General features: G+C 41.2%; 1 protein-coding gene across 9 annotated transcripts in view; it reads right to left on the minus strand.

Moving 5' to 3' along the window:
• nos1apa (nitric oxide synthase 1 (neuronal) adaptor protein a) overlaps positions 1-20758 on the minus strand; it is a 442663-nt gene that overhangs the window by 406780 nt on the left and 15125 nt on the right. Inside the window, exon 1 of one of the 9 annotated variants that reach the window (XM_068037737.1) lies at positions 4019-4185. The exons of 7 other annotated variants lie outside the window; for them this stretch is intronic. The gene's annotated coding sequence lies outside the window, so the exon portion shown is untranslated. Of the gene's footprint in view, positions 1-1678; positions 1734-4018; positions 4186-20758 lie in introns of those variants that run through there. One more of the 9 variants, XM_068037738.1, reaches the window with a different exon arrangement.

Below are 20758 nucleotides of genomic sequence, written 5' to 3' on the forward strand. Positions count from 1 at the left end.
GGTTTTACATCTCATTGGTAAGGAAGCACCTCAAGACAGTGCAGCATTCCATCAGTACATGAGTATCAGTCTTGATTGTGTGCTCAAATCTTTGGAGTGGAACATGAATCGACAAGCTTCTGACAGAGGAGAAAGTGCGACCGAGTTAGCCAAGGCTGACACTTGTGCAAATTAGCTACCACATTGACTTGCATAACAGCAAAATATTTGAAAAGTAATGCATAGGATTTAAAGTGCTTTAGGACTGAGGATATGATAAAATACTACATTGCTATAAATTTTCTATAGTTCAAAATCCCAACAAGTCAATTAAAAAGCAGGATCACAACTGTTACAAGTGACCGTTCAAACCAGGCTATTTCGATCATCTCACAGTAGGGTTGCTGGAGGCTGTAGCAGCTTTGATCAACTGCAGGCTGAAATAAATCACCAGTTTGCTGCTGGGCCAAGGTGAGATAGAGATTTGTAGGCATTTCAACTTGACTCAAATCAATATAAAGATAAAGGAGGTCACAGTGCAATGGGACATAGTTTCCCCAAAGTAGGCAAAAAGAACTAAAATCCTTTCTGTGCAGGTCAATTTTTGCTGTATATGATTCTTTTTTTAAAAAAAGCATATCAATAATTTTTAAACGAAAAACAGCTAATGGTTACTGTTGCTTTAAGTTTCAAGAAAAAGTCACATTCTTGCAAATTACAAATTGAAATTAAATTACAGAAAAGCTTGAGCAGCCAGATAAAATTGCAAAAGTATTTGTTTTGTTGTGTGTCATCAATGTGCCAAGTCTACTCATTTGTAAATTTTACTTCCAAAAGATCATGCAGGTTTGCAAGTCAAAAAAAAAAATCAATAAAAAGGCATCAATGCTGATACAGTACATCAGTCAGATGGAAACTGTAAACTTAACTCATTGCAGGGAACTACTGAGTGCACATCTGCTACATTCAGTAAAGTAGCACAATGTGACAAAGGTAAAAGGGTGCGGCGTGGGGATAAAATTTCCTTCACAAAAATCTACGTGGTTAAACTAGCAAGCAGGAAACATGCAGCAGCAAATCAGTACAGGGAGGTCCGTTGTGACTGGGACGAAGAGAGATTTAGTGTTAATACATTCAGGCTATAGTGATCAGCATCCAAATTGGTGTCCGTGTAAAGTCAACTCTGAAGGTACATTTTGCTCAAGTATGAGTGTATTTTGTGTGGTTCCTCCAGGGAGCTTCAGATTGAAACCGGTCACATAGCTGAACTGACCTGCTACGGTGCACAGCTCAACCAGGGTTCATTATTGTGGCAAGATAACATTCAAACAGCCATTTCTACTGCGAGACACGTAACTAACTCAAAGTGACATGAAAAGAAAGAGTTAACAGGAAAATGCACGCACTTTAAAATGCAAGACAAATGGGAAGCAGAATTGTCAAGAAGGAAAAGAGCAAGTTTGATAAAAGCAGATTCTTTTCCTTGTGCATTTATGGAGCTGAGAGAGAGAGGGGGGAAAACTCCAAACTCAAATTGGAGCATCACAGTTCCTTTCATAGCAGCCTCAATTAACTGACACATATAGGAAGCATTAATCACAATAAGAATCCACAGTGGCATACCTACAGAAGCTATAAATCTTGAAATTTATGGATACAAGTTAAGCCTTGCAACATAGCTATCAAGTAAGCAATTCACCTTCTGCTACGAACTATGCAGCCAATAACAATCTGCATTCCTTTTGCTCCCCTCAGGAATGTTGAGTCACATTTTATCTGCAACAATTCCGTGCTCTAACTTGGGCAGCTGGCAAAATTCAAATAACAGCCACTTAAGAATGCTTATCTGTTAGGAATCCATTGACAGAAAGGTGGGGTGGGGGGGGGGGGGGGGGGAGGGGGAGGGGGGCGGTGGTTACACAGAGTAGAAGCTTCTATTAAGTTGGTAATGTTTTAAATTCCTAACATTTTAACAGAGCAACAGCCATGAAATATCTGTGCAGCCTACCCGTGGCAAGAGATATCAAGGAGTAAGGAAGGCCAAGTTCATCAAGTCCAATCACAAAGGTCAAAATGTGATAAACTAAAAGCTAGAAGTCCTAATAATCTCATACGACAGGCTGAATTGGTTTTTTGGAGTGAAAATCAGCAAACGACGATAGTTCACTACCCTATTTAAAGCTAATGTGTCAGTATGGGTTAGGAGCCATTTCCAAAGAACCAGCCAAACTTAAAAAACCCAAATGAAGCACCAACATCTTTTTAAAACGAGGGTTTGAAGTAAAAATTGTAGCAAGCACATTGGTTTCCACACCCCCCCCCACTGCCCAATCCTGTCCTGATCAGCACTTTGAAATGGGTTGGCGGCATAGGCACTATAGAAATGCAAGTGAATCGTTATTTTACAGACCCTGCTGCCCCACACACAGAGAAAAATCCCCCCCCCCCACCGCGCTCACCACTGTCTCCTTAACATTAAGTTATGGCGCTGTCAGTCTGAACGCTCAGTACAAGTTATTGCCAAAATGCGATAGGGATTTGTTACATATCCAGCATTGTTGTGTTGCATTTAAAAAACATCTCTTGGACTATGCCAGATCTGTAATGGCAGCAGCATGTCATACAGAGTTTAAGAATAGCTTTCACGTCTTCTTACACGTGCCATTTTTAATTTAAGTAACCGAGACAGTAAACTGACAACAAACTGAGAACAGATTGGCGCTGCAATATTTGTAAATAGTTTTAACTGGCTTCTAAAGGGATGTAAACAGCAAAGCCCTCAAGTGAAGCCAAGAAATAATGTGCTTACAAAGTCTGGTACCCAGACGCAGGCAGGAAGTACTTACAAAGTTTCACAATTACAAGATCAAGTGGAAAAGGCACAGGCCTGGTATGATCTTTGTGCCATGAATAAAACTCCAGGCTGCACTGGAAAGCTCACCTTCAGTAACTATTACAAGGAATACTGGGTCATAATATTGAGAATTCAACAAAACTCTAGATAGGTTTGACCTACCGCAGTAAAGCTCCATCAGTCCCAGTTATGTGCAGAGCTCGACAGAAGCCTAATCATTTCCAAACCAGTTTCATTTTTTTAAAAAATGAAGAATTAACAATGCCTGCCAGTGTCCAGTTTAATACATCTGGCATTCATCTATACAAGAGCCTTTATAAGGATTGCATGTCTCAAAGTTATTTCACGTAATGTCATTTCAAATATATTTCTCACCAGGAATTACCAATCACTGTATTCGATTTGTCTTTAAAATGTTAACATACAAAATGATCTGGTAATTGAACATTTGGACGTTACGGAATTGGACGAGTGTTCATGAAGGTGACTATTTACATAGCAAGAGAAGATCTGTGCCTTATTGTTTGCAAGGAATGTCTTTACTACAGGCAGATATAAATTCAAAGCAACATATCTGAATTACATTTCAGGAAATGCCAAATAAATTATATTCCAAAAATCCACTTGGCTCTCCCCCAGCAATCTGCTTCCCATTAATTACCTTTACATTTTCTTTCTTTCTTCTTTTGGGCCTCCTTATCTCGAGAGACAATGGATACGCGCCTGGAGGTGGTCAGTGGTTTGTGAAGCAGCGCCTGGAGTGGCTATAAAGGCCAATTCTGGAGTGACAGGCTCTTCCACAGGTGCTGCAGAGAAATTTGTTTGTTGGGGCTGTTGCACAGTTGGCTCTCCCCTTTTACATATTACAAGTGTAATGACCAGGTGAGAAAGGTGTCTAGGGTTTTTTTGCTGCCTTTACCTGGTCTTATTGTAACACACTGTTTTTTGTGAATCGTTGTTCACAGCTTTCCAATTATATGGCAAAGAAACCAACACACTAGGTTTTCTTTGGTTTAAAAGGAGAAAAGTGAAATGTATTAAAAAACTTAAAATCTAATGCAGTTCACGCCTACACATATATGATGCATCCACGCTAGCGCATGCGATGCACACATGCAAATAGGGACAAAAAAGAGAGAGGAAAATATAGTAGAGAGGGGTTCGAGGCAATATCAGAAAAGTTACTTGTTTACTGTGCTTGGAGCTCACTTGATTGTAGGTAGTCTTGCTATTCGTCAGGGCCCAGTGTTCTTCTTAAATCTTGTTCACGTAGGAGGCTTTTCTCTTTGAGGTTCACGTGTTTTCACAAGATTCACTTTCATGGGAAGAGATGGAGGCAGACAGGACTGGAGGTGTTCAGTGCAGGAGAAGAGTGCTTTCTGATTTCCAACACTCTGTTGGAAGTTCAAAGTCCAACAGCCAGCTAGTCATGTGACTCAAACTGGTCAAACCACTTTTTCTGTATTTGTGGATTCTGCTATCTTAGCAGTCAACCTGGAATGCTAGCACCCCCCTCCTTCAACATCTGGTAATCAAAAGTCCATTGTTGGTTGAATGGGTCAGGGCATGGTCCTTTATCCCTTGTTCCAACACTCTTTGTTACCATGCAAATGTCTTTCCAGGTCAGGGGCTTGCAATTTTAGGTTTTAATGTTCATGTGCCTGACACAAGCCATTGCTGTTGTATATACAGCGTAACCTGGTTAAAATTTTGAACCAAACTGTTCTTGAAAGGCACTATATTTCACCCTCTGCAACTGCTATTCCCCCCTCTCGCAGCTCTTCCTGAGCTATAATTCCACACGCACCAATACCATCCAGCATCTCATCCAAGCAGACATACTCCGTGCGCGAGCTCAGACAACAGGCATCAGATTAACTGACCGTGCCAAATAGCAGCGTCCTAGCCCCAACATTCCAGTTTCGGGCAGCAGCCAAGAGACAAAGGTCAAGAACAGGCGCAGTGGCCAACATCTCCCCTACCTAACCCAGAGAAGCCAATGGTGCTTGAAGATTACTCTTTTGCTGCAAACAGCTAACACAGCACAGATCAGGCAACAAAAGGTGTGATCTTCCTGGCTCACAACCACACTGGAAGTGGATTTACTAACTGAGTAACTGAAGCTCAGGAGTTCGAATGTGCTTCAATTCCTAATTGCAGCACTTATTTTCTTAAAGCGTGATAATAGAAATGAATGAGTTAACAAATCCATACATAATTCGGTGCTCGCCTATTTGAAAAAAAAAGAGGAATTTGTTTGCTCTCAGTAACAGCTTAGGATTTTGTACAGTATAAGTTTAGGAACATAGGAGTAGGCCATTCAGCCCATCGAGCCTGCCCCACTATTCAATGGCTGATCATCCACTTCAATGCCTTTAATCCCCATATCCCCATATGTCATTTGTATTTAGAAATCTGTCAATCTCTGCTTTAAACATACTCAATGACTGAGCTTCCACAGCCTTCTAGGGTAGAGAATGCCAAAGATTCACAACCTTCTGGGTAAAGAAATTTCTCTTCATCTCTGTCCTAAGTGGCTTCCCCCTTATTTTGAAATTGTGTCCCCTGGTTCTAGACTCCCCAACCAGGGGAAACATCTTAGCTGCATCTACCCTCTCTATCCCTTTATGTATTTTGTAGGTTTCAATGAGATCACCTCTCATTCTTTGAAACACTAGAGAATACAGGCCCAGTTTCCCCAATCTCTCTTCATAGGACAGTTCCGCCATCCAGGAACAAGTCTGGTGAATCTTTGTTGCACTCGCTCTATGGCAATAACATCCTTCCTAAGGTAAGGGGACCAAAACTGCACACAGCACTCCAAGTGCGGTCTAACCAAGGTTCTAAAATTGAAGCAAGACTTCACTACTCCTGTACTCAAATCCTCTTGCGATAAAGGCCAACATACCATTAGCCTTGCTAATTGCTTGCTGCACCTGCACATTAGTTTTCAGTGACTTATTGACGAGGATACCCAGGTCCCTTTGTACATCTACACTTTCTAATCTCTTGCCATTTAAGAAATACTCTGCATATCTATTCCTCCTACCAAAGTGGATAACCTCACATTTTTAATATCTTACCTGAAAATCAACAGCTCCAACAGTGCAGCACTTTCTCAGTACTGCACTGAAGTGTTCGTTTATGTGCTCAAATTATATTGTCATCTTGGACTCAGGAGGTAGGTGCCTACCAAATGAAACAATGAGTACTGATTTTCTGCTGCTTACTAAGAAAGACATACATTGACATTTTATTTGTGTGTAGTACTTTAAGCAGAAAATAACATTACTTATTAGAGAAGTAAAGAGAATGTTAGGTTTAAAAAATAAATAAATATTGGGCTGAATTTTTCCACCAGGTCAGAAGTCTCACTGCCAGGACCTGAAAGCAGAGGGCCAGCAGCACTGCACCCAAGGCAACACCAGTGTTAGAGCTGGCTGCTGCTGAGGAGGAAGGACAAAGGAGAGGGCGCTTCATACCAAGGTACCCTCGAAGACAAGTATTTTTTAAAAACCCGACTCAAAGGCAGGTAGGGTGCCTTTTTAAAGAACTGCCAGCCCTGTATGCAGTGGTGTCTTTGCTGTTAACTATTGCCTCAGCTACATTATTGAACAGCCCTCTAGCAATAGTGAAGACCCCTGCACCAGAATAGGATGTCGCACTACTGTGCGAATACATCCCATCCGCATTTTACAGCCGCCTAAACTGCTCTTACAGAACTGGTAAAATTCCAGCTATACTGTTCAACTTGCACTACAGCTTTCCCTTGCCTCTTGCTGATAGAAGTGTTGGTAACTAAATTTAGGGGTCATAAATAATTCACTCTTTATCTGCAGTCTCATTTGGAAGCTTAGTGCCTTTTCAACATGTTAAAGTCAGTGCAACCAGGCTGGTATCTCTTCTCAGTTATGTTCAAGTATCCCCTCACCCCCTTCAAACTTCACACACAGCTGCTGCATTGGTTCTCAAACTGGATTTCCACCAGCTCGCCAAAGTCACGGACTGGACAGAATCGTAGGAGGGTGTGAGACACTCGGGCTCAGACTCTTCCCTTGTGTGTACAGTAAAAATGTAACACAGGAGTCTCAATTTGCATTCAGTCCCACTGCTCACTCAAAACACAGTTCAATGGGATGTGACCACAGTAAGATAAAACATTTAAACTGATCATCCACAGATAAAGCCACAGTCTCCAACAATTATTGAATCAAATTACTTACCAAGGGCTGACCTCATTGAAGTGTTTAAGATTAAAGGATTTGATAGGTGTCATGGTCCTGTAGTTTTTTTTCCCCTGGGAATATGCGGTTTGCCTTTAAGGCTTGCAAAGGATCAGTATTGCTTTAAGAACCAGCAGGCCTCAGGAGTTATAGGAAAGTGCATTTTTGTTGCCTTAGAAACAGCCATTTGGAGACTGCGATTCAAAGGGTGCATTCTCGTTACCATAGATAAAACCACTGGGAGTGAATCTCATGCAATACATTTGTTACAATTCAGTTTTGAACTGGCTTTTAGTTGAAGACAGTTTGTTCTAACAGAACTCACAGACAGTGACATACAGACACAGCTGGTGTTGGAATCTGAAGAAAGAGCTCTCAACCATTTAAACTGAAGGAATAGGATTTTAGTCTGTTTAATTATTATCTCTCACAATTCAAATGAAAATGGTCAAGCTAAAACAGGGATCTCTGGTAATTTAAATTGAAGAAAGGGAAGTTAGACTGTGAATCTTTTATCCCTCAAAAACTCTAAAGTCAGATTGATTCCATTGAAAGTGTTTGCAAGTCGTTAATTGGTGAAATTTGCTGGAGAAGGAAAGCAACATCCTGTGAGGACTTCAAGCGACATTGGACTGTAAATTTGCAAGGACTCTAATTTCTTCTATTTTAAACGTTGTTTATATCTTCAGAGTGTTTAAGAATTTAGTTCTTCTAATTAAAGAGTTAATTTGTTGATTTAAAGACACCTTGTTTGGTTCGCCTCATTCGGGGGGTTAATAGATGGTACAATTTGGCTGGATCTTTCTTTAATTTGGAAAGTTTTAAATGATATGTTAGCCGATCTGTGGAGCGATGGGATTGAATTAATAGTGCGTTAGTCCCACCATAATCAGAATTGTATATTTTGATTGGGGGCTTTGACAGGAGTGGTCGGTCATAACATAGGGTAGATAGAGAGAGACTATTTCCTCTGGTGGAAGAGTCCAGAACAAGGAGATGTAACCTTAAAATTAGATCTAGGCTGTTCAAGGGTGATGCCAGGAAGGAAAGGGTGTGTGAAATCTGGAACTCTGTCCCACAAAAAGCTGTTGAGGATAGGTCAATTAAAAATGTCAAAACTGAGATTAATATAGAATATTTTGTTTGGTGAGGGTATTAAGGAATGTGGAACGAAGGTGGCTAGACAGAGTTTAGAAACTGATCAGCCATGATCTAATTGGATAGCAAAATAGGCTGAAGGATTTGAATGGCCTCCTCCTGTTCTGATGTCCCAAGCACATATATCATTGAAATACTTCAATAATGGCATTCTTCAAAAATGATAAATAAGTCTGATTGGCAGCACGAAACATGGTAGAGGGCTCCTGTGGATGGCCTCAGAGACCTTGCAAGCTACAGTGTGGCCATTATGGAGCAGCAGCTCAGTGGAAAGCTCTCTGCAGCCTTTGACACAAATCGACTACACCATCCTCCTCCTCCAACGCCTCTCCACTCTCCTCCAGCTGGGTGGGACTGCACTCACCTGGTTCCATTCTTATCTATCTAATCATAGCCAAAGAATCACCTGCAATGGCTTCTCTTCCAGCTTCCACACAATTACCTCTGGGACTACACTTGGCCCTCTATTTCTCATCTAAATGCTGCCCCTCGGCAACATCATCCAAAAACACATCAGGCTCTCTTCCCTTGGCTCCTATACCTCCTTGTGATGCTGTGCTTTACAGAACAGTAGCATGTTCAATTCAGAAACTGACAGTTTTTGGTTAACTCCTGGCAGAAGGGCAGTAGAGGAGCTGCCATTAGCCTCAAAGCTCCTCTGCTGGAGTGGTGCCAAAAAAAAAAAAAAAAAATCAGCCCAGGCCCCCATTGTCCTCCACCCCAGCTGCCAGTGCGTTACCCCACTGGAAAAAGCATATGGCAAGACATCAGGCAATGGCTGGGCCAGGCACAGCCACAATGTCTCAACAGTTGAATAATTTGTGGTTGCTCAATGCCTTGGCTCATACAAGAGGGATGACCACTCAGGTGAGGGAGCAGAGGACTCCCAGCGACTGCGGAACTGCACCCAAGCCAGCATCAATAGCTTCAGGGAAGGCAATTGTGGGCGGGTGGAGCTCTTCATATTCTGGCCTGTGACACAGTTCAAAACAAACCTACTGTGTTTTCAGCCACTAGTTAGCACTGACTTCCAGATAGCAGCAATCACTACTAGATGCTTGCAAAACATTATACTATTAGTAATCTTTTAAAGAGAGAAGTGTGAATTAAAATGAAATTTCTGATTTATCATGGTAGCAATTTGACCCTATTGACATGCGTAACGTACATTTTATTTTAATGTGTTATCAAGCATAATACCCAGCTGTGGTTAACAGAAGCTTCAATTACCATCCCATTGGGGCACTTATTTTCTCATTCAGATGTCTGGTCTTTGAGGTAACTCATACAGCTCAGCATTAGTAAGCTACTGAAAAAGGCAGTGAACGGTCCATTATGGGGGCTGGGTCAGCGATATGGTTACCCGCCATCTGGCTTTTGGTCAAACAGTCCTATTTTTAAGCAAGCGCTGTTTTAAAAAAAATATATATATATATATAAACCGAACAGTGGAAGTCCAGATTTTTGGCAGATACTTTGATTAAAAAAAGCCAATTTATGGGTTTACAGTAGAATATCAATATTTGATCAACTCCTGCACCTCAAAATAAAGTTCAGCATCAGAGAACATGACAGCGAGAGAAAAAAAAAGAGTATGAGAGTGTGCGTAAGAGAAAAGTAGCAATTAAAAAGCACAAAAGTGAGTGAAAAAAATTTAAATGTCAAGGACACGAGTGTTGAAATGCTGCGTGTTACTGCAATATATTTTTTAATGAATTCCCTTTTCCCTCCCAGAATCTGGTTTTAGGCATGAAAACCCTTCCCAATAACCTAGTGGTATGTAGGAATATGCACTACAAATCATTAGATACATCCATCATTCTGATTATCTGGTTATTGAAATTCAGAATGCAACTACCCTTCACTTCAGCTTTGTATCATCCTGAAGCTCAATTCAGATAGTTAAATAGAGGAGTTAAAGATCCACTGGTGCTGGACTGAAGGACAGCTGCTTTAGGAATTGGACTTGTGCCATCCATCAAACGGATAAAAACATTAAATGTAGGACATCGACAGGGGCAACCACACAATTCACTTAGTTCAAACACAGGCACTTTCTCAATATTCTTTGGGCTTTCTGTGCCTGAACTATTTGTTCTCACGGGTGCCCACACAACCTCTGCCAACATTCTTCTAGGGGTGCATAGAAACATCAGATACCATTTCTCGGAGAAAGTCCTTGGGCTGCACCTCATACCTCCTCATCATGTCACAGCCACGATCATGAAGGAAGTCTTGAGCATGAAGTCAAATCATGCCATTATAATCATAGAATCTTACACCATAGGAGACCATTCGGCCCATCATGTCTATGCCAACTCTTTGAAAGAGATGTCCAATTTAGTCCCACACCACAGCTTTCTCCCCCCTTGCAAATTAGTCCCCTTCACATACATGTTCAATTGCCTTTCGAAAGTTCCATCACTCCTTCAGACAGTGTGTTCCAAATTTTAACAACCCCCTGTGAAAAATACTCTCATTTCCCCTTTCTTATGCCACTTATTTGAGATCCATGACCTCGGACTACCAAAACCCTCAATTTTGAATACTTCTATTAGGTCTCCCCTTTACCTTCACTGAACTCAGAACAATCTCAGTTCCTCAAATCTCTCCAAGTAAATATGAACTCCATCAACCCTGGTATAATTAGAGGACAATCGCTTCTGTACCCTCTTCAATGCCTTGACATCCTTCCTAAAGTGTGGTGTCCAAAATTGTACACAATATTCCAGTTAAGGCCTAGCCAGGGATTTATAAAAGTTTAGCATGACTTCCTTGTTTTTAAAGTCAATGCCTCTATTTACAAAGCCAAGTATCCCATATGCTTTCTTAACTGCTCATCAATTTGTTCCGTCAGCTTCAAAGATTTGTGAATATGCATTTCTTTGTTCTTGCACCCTCAAATAGTTACATTTAGCTTTCACTGCTACTCCATTTCACCAATCTGTTTACATCCTCCTGAAATCTGCAACAATCCTGCTCACCAATTACCATGTTGCTATGTTTTCTATCATCTACAAACTTCCAAATTGTACTGCTTATACCCAAATCCAGGTCATTTAAAGTTTTGCCCTTGACAATAGTCTTCCCACCACTGACATTAGACAGATCGGCCTGGTAATTACAGACCAATACCTCTCCTGTTTTCTAAACAGGGGTGTAACATGTTCAAATCTCCAGTCCTCTGGCACCAGTCCCATATCCAAGGAGGATTGAAAGATTGCAGTTATTGTATAATACAATGTGTTAGTGTACCATGTTTTGGGTCACTGTGCTGACTTCTGTTTATTTATCGTTAATTCATTGTATGCGAAGTGCTTTTGAGTGTAGCTGTGGCTCAGTGGTAGCACTCTTGCCCGAGTCAGAAGGTCGTGGGTTTAAAATTCACTCGAGGCATTAGCATAAAATCCAGGCCTATAATCCAGTGCAGTACAGTGGGACTGCTACACTGTAGAGGTACCGACTTTCGGATGAGACGTTAAATGGAGACCCCGCTTCCCGTCTCTGGGAATAAAAAGATTCTGGAGCACAAATTCAAAGAAGTCTTTTTTTGAAAGTCCTGGCCAATTTTTATTCCTCAACCACAATCAATGAAACAGATAACCTGGTCATTATCTTGGTGTTTGTGGGAGCTTGCTGTGCACAAATTGGCTGCTGTGTTTCCTGCATTACAACAGCAACTATAGTTCAAAAGTACTTAATTGGCTGCAAAGCACTTTGGGACATCCTGAGGTTATGAAAGACACTATATAAATGCAAGTTTTCCCATTTTCTTCAGGACAAGATGAGGCACTATATAAATGAATGTTTTTTCTATTCCAAGCTTCTGAATATTGAAGAAAAATTTGTATTTAAATATTGATGAATGTTTCAATATCAGAGAAATTGTACAAAAATAAAAGGTTTTTTAAAAAAAAGTTCTAGCCTCGTTACAATCAGAAACAAATAGACCCAAATCACGGGCATTTCTACACCAAGATAGTCCAGACAAAGCAACAGCCCAGCCAGCTTGTGTCAAAATGTTCTTGGGTCAACTTGGCTTCACAAATCTTACATTCATACCAGTTTGTTCTTGAAAGAAAGAGGTCACAAATCATTTCCAGTGAAGTCAACAGCTTTCCTTTTTGGGGGGAGAAAAATTAAAAGTACTGCAACCTAGGACAAGAAAACTGCCACATGTAGAGACATTTATTTATTTGATTTAAGATGTGCCTCATCATTCAAATCTTTGCCACTCAAACATCACTTCAATATATGCCATTCTATTATTTACTCATCCTCCTTACAGCTTCCGTGCTGTTCGAAGCAAGACTGCCTGAGCTACATTCTAATCTATCACATCTTCGATCAGGACCTCCTGTGGTCAACCCCTTGGCCCCTCAGTTTTCCCTTCCTCCTACAAGAAAAAGTTAGAGTCAGCGAAGCTCCAGTTCTTGGTTAAGCTCTTTTCTCTGACCCTAGCGAGGTACATGATCATCAGACTGATGACCTTGGCTTCATCGCCCTCTCTTTATAGAACCTGCCTGATTTTCATTCCATTTATTTCACTGAAAGAAGCAACAGGCGGGTTCTATAAAAGGATATGGGATCTGCCTCAGGATTCTCAATTTATTAAAAATATAGGCCTTGAAATTAAAGTGTTTACAAACAGTAAACAGCAATTACTTTGACTCCTATCTTGACCCAGACCTCCGCTGTTAAAATAGTAGACTGGGCAATTCCATATGACCAAGTTAAGCATCTGTACACAACCTTTGCACAGTGTAATTTCCACTGTTCACTTTTTAAAAAAATTGTTTTTGGGACACGAGTGTCACTGGTAAGGCCAGCATTTATTGCCCTTCAGAAAGTGATGGTGAGCCGCATTCTGGAGCCTCTGCAGTCCTTGTGGGGCAGGTACACAGTGCTATTAGGGAGGAAGTTCCAGGATTTTAACCCAGCGACAGTGAAGGAATGTCGCTATAGTTCCAAGTCAGGATGGTGTCTGGCTTGGAGGGGAACCAGCAGGCGGTGCTGTTCCCATGCCCTTGTTCTTCTAGGTGGAAGAAGTCATGGGTTTGGAAGGTGCTGTCGAAGAAGTCTTGAGTTGCTGCAATGCATCTTGTAGGTGGTACACACTGCTGCCACAGTGCAGTGGTGGAGGGAGTGAATGTTTAAGATGGTAAATGGGGTGTCAATCAAGCAGGCTGCTTTATTTTGGATGGTGTTGAGCTTAGAGGGATGTTGGAGCTGCACTCATCCAGGCAAGTGGAGAGTATTCCATCACACTCCTGACTTGTAGATCGTGGACAGGCTTTGGGGAGTCAGGAGGTGAGTTACTCACTGCAGAATTCCCAGTCTGTGATTTCCTCTTGTAGCCACAGCATTTATATGGCTAGTCCAGTTAAATTTCTGGTCAATGGTGACCCCCAGGATGTTGATGGTGTGGGAATTCAGTGCTGGCAATGCTGTTGAATGTCAAGGGGAGATGGATAGATTCTCTCTTGTTGGAGATGGTCATTGCCTGGCAATTGTGTGGCACAAATGTTACTTGCCACTTATCAACCCAAACCTGGATATTGTCCAAGTCTTGCTGCATTTCTACACAGATTGCTTCAGTATCTGAGGAGTTGCAAATAGTACTGAAAACTGTGCAGTGAACATCCTCACTACTGACCTTATGATGGAGGGAAGGTCAATAATTAAACAGCAGAGGTGGTTGGATCTAGGATACTCCCGAGGAACTCCTGTAGCCAAGATGATGGAGGCCTATAACCACAACCATCTTCCTTTGTGCATGGCACGACTCCAGCCAGTGGAGAATTTTTCCTGATTCCCTCAGACTTCATTTTTGCTCGGGCTCCTTGGTGCCACTCTTGGTCAAATGCTGCCTTGATGTCAGAGGTGGTCACTCTCACCTCACTTCTGAAATTCAGCTCTTTTGTCTATGGTTAGACAAAGGCTGTAATGAGGTCTGGAGTGGAGTGGCCCTGGCAGAACCCAAACTGAGCATCAGAGTAAATGAGTAAAAAAAAAGTTGCAGGAACATTTAAGAAGTATTTAGATGAGCACTTGAAACGCCACAGCATACAAGGCCACAGGCCAAGTGTTGGAAAATGGGATTAGAATGGTCAGGCGCTTGATGGCCAGCACAGACACAATGGGTTGAAGGGCCTGTTTCTGTGCTGTATAACTCTGACTCTACTGAGTAAGTGCCACTTGATGGCAGTGTCAACGACACCTTCCATCACTTTGCTGATGGAGAATTGACTGATGGGGCTATAATTGGTTGGATTGGATTTGTCCTGCTTTTTCTTTTGTGGACAGGAGGCTGCTGGGTAATTTTCCACATTGCTTGGTAGATGCCAGTGTTGTCACTGTAATGGAACAGCGTGGTTAAGGGCGTAGCTAGTTCTGCAGCACTATTTGTTAAAAGAAAGTTGTAAACACATTCAGGAATATTTCAGTATTTAATTATAAATTACTGTAATTATATTCTTTGTACTAGAACTTATAATTTCAGTACAAATAGTGAACTGTGAATCTTCCTCCATAATTTCATTATGCAGTCAACAAACCACAGTTACAGATGACATGCTATTTTTACACTCCTCCTTCCAGCCTCTCTGTAACCGAGTCACTACTATAGTGACTTGGCAGGATAAATCCTCGCACCATGCCAAATCTGTCTCCCTGCCTAATTCCCACAGAGCTCCTTATACAAACTGTCCTCTGACAGATGCCTAAGTTAGCTGCACAATGGCAAGTAGCAGCAGCGAGAGTGGGGACATGTAACAAGATGGGAACATAGTTAAGAGCTGAAGGGGACAAAGTCACCACTGAAAAGTATGAAGTAGTAAGGCACGTTAAGGAAATGGATAGCTATACCAATACAGGAAACAGTGCCAATCTTATTTCTTTTTAAATCTCTTAATTGTTAATTAAAAATAGACTGTTTTCCCATTTGAATTTGTAACTTATTTGTAATGATTGGCTGCTTGACATCTGCAGTTACTGCTCTTTAAATTTCTTCTAATAAAAAGACATTTGTATCCATCCCAGCAACCTATTCTCAATTTCCTGATGAGCGATTTCACTAGAATTGGATTTGATATAAAACAGCACTGTACAGTGCAGGCAATCTGCTTCTTTCCTTCCTTTATCTGCTGTCTGCTTCAGTTTTCCACATCTCAACTCCCAGATGTGCACAAGAGGATGTTTTCCTGATGCACTGGGTCCTAGTGCAGCAAGTTATGAGCTCGTCAGTAACGTGCACCGCTATCCCAGTGCGACTTCCCAAGGTTGGTCTAATGAAATATTTAGAGTGTATCCCCAGTCCACATTATGCCTGTTGACAGGAGCTTGCCATCATGACCAAGAAATTGTGCGCAGCTCTTTTAAAAAAAGGTCACAATTGCTATTTATTAAAGGGGCTGAGTTTCTTACTGGCCTATGAGAAGATCTCAGGTTAGAAAGTTTTCCTGGAGAAAACTGCTTATGGCGATTAAGTCAACTCCACTCCCTCCTTTCTCAATGCTGCATTGGAGGTTACTTCTGCGGCGAGTTGGACAAAAGGAGAATTGTCCTACTCAGGTCTCTAGGGAACTCACCCTACAGGAGATAGATATACTTGACGTGAGAAGCTGGCTCAAAGAGTTCACACTATACTCCATCTTCAAAAGGGCAAGGAAACATAATTGAGGTGTTTAATAGCCTCAGGTCTGCCTTGGTAAACCCTGGCAGTCTTTCCTGATATCTGGTAGATGGGCAATATATGCACATCATATTCTCTCAGCCTGTTACATCCCAACTAAAGCTTCGTGCAAAGCCCTCAAAACGCATTACAACTCTTCGAAAACCTTTTGCACCAATGAGATTAACCAAATGACATTTCTGTTACAGCTATCCCAAAAAGCCATTTGTGTCTTTGGCTGGAATGCAGCAAGGTTCCCCTCGTTGCTTTTATATTGGGCTTACAAAGGGAAATCCCAGTAAAAATTTGTCGTTCCTGCCACCAGCTTTAATGAACTTGGCATGTTTTAGATGTTGCTGTCAGCTATGCAGGATAGCACATTGAGAGTCAATGGCACCATCACTCCGTTAAACCCAACACAGAAACAGCCTTCATTTCTGCCATCATCATAGAATTACATAGAGTCCACGGCACAGAAACAGTCCATTCAGCTCAACTAACCCATGACCATATGAGTTCTGTAAAGTCAATAAATCACACTGATGCCAGTCCACCAACGCCATTCTTTTTCAATCTAATTGGCAACAGAGTGAAAACTGGCTTAAATGGAGTGGGGGCAGAGCTAACATAATTAGCCAACTAAATTTGGGGAGAGTAACGTAACAGAATATACAAGCAGACAAGTTTTAAGTTCTATGGAGGGAGGAAGACAGGATATTGACAAAGAAAACATTGGAGAAATGAAGTCTGGAGATGACAAAAGTGTGGTTAAGGATTACGTTGGTAGCAGGAATGAGATAGGGGCAAAGCAATGAAGTGGAAGCAATCAGTCCTGGTAATAATGGAAGGGATGTGGGGTTAAAACTGATGCTGTGTCAAATGAGACAAGTTTTCACTCAATCTTTATCAACTTGAATGGGTGGCCAGAGGGGGAATAGGATCAGTGACAGATTCAGCTGGAAGAATATTTCACTCATCTATAACCACAGCAGCAAAGTTACCAAGGGGAAGCACCAAAGTAAAAACACCAAACAGCAAAGTCTTTTTTTAAGGAATTAAATTCGATTGCACTTTATTTCAACTGCATCAAGAGAGTTTTGCTTTGATGCTGCAGAAATCCACAGTAGTTGATTTAGCAGCATAGGCCAATGTTATGGACTAGATATTGGGCCACTGCATCTTGAAGAGATAGAGAGGTCTGTTAATGCTTTGGACAATGTGACACTTAACTGAATGTGTTTCCATGACAGCCTGGCACATGGCTATTGTTGCCTGCAATGATGTTTCAGCAGGGATATCTTCTGGCTCACTGCCAGCGTCATGCTGCCTGAAGCAGAGCAGGTGGGTATCCTTCTCTTCCACCTGCTCCATCATTGGGCATATTTGCAATGTGCAGCCGACTAGAAGACCCTGGAGGGACAGGATGACAAGACATTCTCTAATCTGTCCAGGGGAGCCATTTAGGAATCATCACTAGCTTAAAAATGAAGACATGACTGCTACCTGGGAAATAGTCATTTACCTTCACGACTGTCTATTTCTGTAGATAATGAAATACAACCTCATGGTTCAGGAAAGATATTAGGACTGTGTTTAGGGGTATGTGTGTCATATGGGGTTATTAGTAATGCCCTGGGCTCTGGAGAATTTCACTATGCAGAAAAAAAAAATTGACCAGCAAAGGAAATTCAGCTCATTAAACCAGTCTGCTTGCTCAGATGGATGTAAAAGATCCTCAGGCATGATTCGGAGAAGATAACGTATTTTGTGTCCTGAATAACATTTATCAAACAACATCAACAAAAAGCAATTAACTGGCCAATCACTTCCTCATTGTTGGTGGGACCTTGCTGTGTCCGAGTTGGCTGCCATGTTTGCCTACAAGAGACTACACTTTACAAAGTCCTTCATTAGCTGTGAAGTGCTTTGGGACATCCTGAGGAGACGAGAGGGGTTACATAAATACAAATTCTCTCTTTCTTTGCGAATGATTTATGTTACATACAGGTTAATATTTTGATTGATTGACCTACATCATGATCAATTTTTTTTGTATTACTTCCATAGCAGCAAAGATAAATTTACACACAACCCTCAATAAGAGAAACATCTTACAGGAAGTACAAATATGATGCCAAATGCCTTGGCAGTCAAGTACTGCACTGGAGTTAACCTTCTATCAGTCCTGCTTATCTTGGCTGAATACAAAGCCTGAAATCCTGGACAACCTCTCAACTTTCAGGTTAGTCACTCCTTTCCTTGCAGTAATAGCTACAAAACTGGCTTTTCCACAACTTCCTAATGAGGATGGCATTACAAAGCAGAATTGTGCAAGCATACAAACCCATAGGTCATAATTCACTATTTGTCAATAGACCAACACAGTTTTTTTTTGATAGCACACTGTTCTGGCCTCACCTTCACAGAAAATACTGCCATGGGCAATTAATTAAAGTTCAGACAAAAGTCCTTATGCAGGGCAAGTGTTGGGTGACCAGGTTGCCACTAAACAAAGCTACCTCAACTTGTGACGTCTGTGTTCTATATACTCACACTCCAGTTCCCTAACAAATTCAGGTCTCTGCACAGTCACCAGTTAAACAAAAAAAAACCACCACTTGAATAAAATTCCTTTTTTCTTTCCATAATTAAAAATTTCCAAGCCATGCATTATTGCAATAACATTAATGGATCAATTGTTGTGAAGCAAAAAAGGTATTCCATTTTTTGATTAAAAGAGAAAATACAGGCCCCAATCACTGTGTACATCTAGTTTCCCCAATTCTTTTGTAGGCTGGATACAGTCATTTAATTTTGGGGAATTAGTACATGGACCTGGTCTCCTGGGTTCAAAATTAAAAAAGCCCCTGTGCAAAAACCAACTTTGAGTTACAGATGTAAATTTAGCAGTCTGACTAGGGTTGCAGGGGAAAGAGCAATCTAGTCAGACTTATGCTCATGCACTTTAGGTCCACTTATGCAGTGCTGGCGTCAGATTATATTAGGGCTGATACAAGATCAATATTTGTAGTCAGTCCTGTGAATTTGCCAGCTGATAGTTGAACAGGCAAATGCAAATACACGATTTTAATGCATGATTGCAACCACACAAAGTGTGGAGAATAAGGTTGGTGAGCTACAAGCACAATTAGCAGTATGGGAATATGATGTAGGCAATAATGGAAACGTGACTTAAAAATGATTAGGACTTGGTGCTTAAATATGAGATTATTAGTGTTCAGAAAGGATAGAGAAAAAGGGAGGTGGAGTGGCATAACTAAGGAAGATATCGTAGTGTTGGAAAAATCACAGATGTGCAAGAACTCTAGAGTGGTGATATTGGGGACTTTAATTACCCAAATATCACTTGGGCTAATTCTAGAGTAAAGGGTAAAGAGAGGGAGGAATTTCTGAAATGTGTTCAGGAGAACTCTTTGATCAGTATATTCAGTCCAACTAGAAAGGAGGCATTTCTGGATCTAGTGCTGGGAAATGAGGTGGGCCAAGTGGACCAAGAGTCTGTCGGGAGCACTTGAGTAAGAGTGATCATCGTATCATAAGGTTTAGAATCACAATACAGAAAAGCAAGGAATGATAGAAGGTAGAATGGCTAGATTGGAAGAGGGCTAATTTCAATTAAATGAGGATCTAACCAGGATAAAATGAAACCAAAGACTGACAGGAAAAACTAACCTGAATAATGGGTTAATCTTTAAGCAAGAGATGCTTCAGGTACAAGCTAGGAACATTCCAACATGGGCAAAAGGTAGTGGAACCAATAAAAGGGCTGCTTGGATGACAAGGGAGATAGAGATTATGATGAAACAAAAAAAAAAAGGTGTACCATGTATATCAGGTGAATTCTTCAACCAAGAACCAGGTCAAATATCAGAAGTTGAGAGGGGAAGTGAAGAGGAAAATAAGACTGGCAAAGAGAGAATATGAGAATACAATGTCAGTCAACATAAAAGGGAACCCAAAAATCTTCCACCAGCATGTAAATAGTAAATGGGTAGTAAGAGGTGGGGTGGAGCCTATTCGGGACAGAGAGCAAAGGGCAAGGCTAGAATAATAACTGAGTATTTTGTATTGGTGTTTATTAAGGAAGAGGATGCTGACAAAATATTAGTACAGCGGAAAGATTAGAGGTGACGGATAGGGAACAATTGAGAGGGAGGAGATACTGGAAAGGTTGGCCATGCCATGATAAGTTGCCTGGTCTGGATGGCTTGCATCCCAGGTTACGAAAGAAAGTGGGGGGGTGGAGATGGCGGAAGGGCTAGCCATAATCTTCCAATCTTCCCTAGATATGGGGAAGGTACCAGAGGATTGGAGAGTGGCAAATGTTACACCCTCATTCAAGAAAGGTATAAAGACAGTTCTAGTAACTACAGACCAGCTAGTTCGACATCAGTGGTAAGTAAGGTTTTAGAAACAATAATCAGGGGAAAAAAAAAATCAACAGGAACTTGGAGAGGTTTGAGTTAAGGATAGCCAGAGACTTGTAAAAGGCAGATCAGGCGTGACTAATCTAACTGAATTTTTTGATCAAGTAACAGAGAAGGTTGATGAAGGGAATGCAGTGGATGTTGTCTATATGGATTTTAAGAAAGATAAAGTACCACATAAAAGGCTGGTTAACGAAATTGAGGGTCATTGAATAGGAGGGTCAGAGTACAATTGGATAACAAAAATGGCTTAAGGACAGAAAACAATGAGGAGGAGAGGTAAATGGTTGTTCGTCAGACAGGAAAATGTAGACAATGGTGCTCCCCAAGGGTCAGTGCTTGGACCATGGCTTTATAAAATGACTTGGACCTTGGAATACAGAGTAGAATCTCAAAATTTGGTGATAACAAACTTAGAGAAGAG

Source organism: Heterodontus francisci, chromosome 8 (assembly GCF_036365525.1).
Source record: "Heterodontus francisci isolate sHetFra1 chromosome 8, sHetFra1.hap1, whole genome shotgun sequence".
In the NCBI taxonomy this organism is placed as follows: domain Eukaryota; kingdom Metazoa; phylum Chordata; class Chondrichthyes; order Heterodontiformes; family Heterodontidae; genus Heterodontus; species Heterodontus francisci.